Below are 536 nucleotides of genomic sequence, written 5' to 3'. Positions count from 1 at the left end.
AAAGAGTGTTGGACTGGATGGGCCTTTGGCCTGATCCAACATTGGCGTCTCTTATGTCCTTATGTTCTTACCCCTCCCTAATTGGCAGGTATTTCCCAAGCAGGTGTGGGCGACCGTCTCCCACACCCAGGAGCACTGTGGACACATCATCGTATTCTAATCAGGATGTTGATGATGCGTTGTCTTCTCTTATGATGCGCCCAGTGTTCTTGAGCTGGGGGAGGGCAGCATTGCTGCCCTGGAGAGCAGATGGATAAGGGTGTGGGGATGGAAAGGCAGGGACTCGAGAGGAGGACTCCTGTCAGAGAGTGGAAACTCCCCAAGATGAAAATGTCTGGCTGGCCCAAGACATTCTCTGCCGCACTGTGAGATCAGATAGGTGTGCCCCAGAATCCTCCTCAGAGCACAAAGCAAGCGGGGTCGGAGGCCACACCTATCCGATCGCCCCATGGCTTTGTTGACGCTCCTGTTGTTGTTGTGGTTGTTGTGCCCAACACTTTGGCTTGGGGAAACGGAAGAAAATGAGTAAAAAGCCT

This window comes from Gekko japonicus, unplaced genomic scaffold (genome assembly GCF_001447785.1).
Source record: "Gekko japonicus isolate JY-2015 unplaced genomic scaffold, Gekko_japonicus_V1.1 scaffold1548, whole genome shotgun sequence".
In the NCBI taxonomy this organism is placed as follows: Eukaryota; Metazoa; Chordata; class Lepidosauria; order Squamata; family Gekkonidae; genus Gekko; species Gekko japonicus.
The sequence above is the reverse complement of the archived record's forward strand: the minus strand, read 5'-3'. Positions refer to the sequence as shown.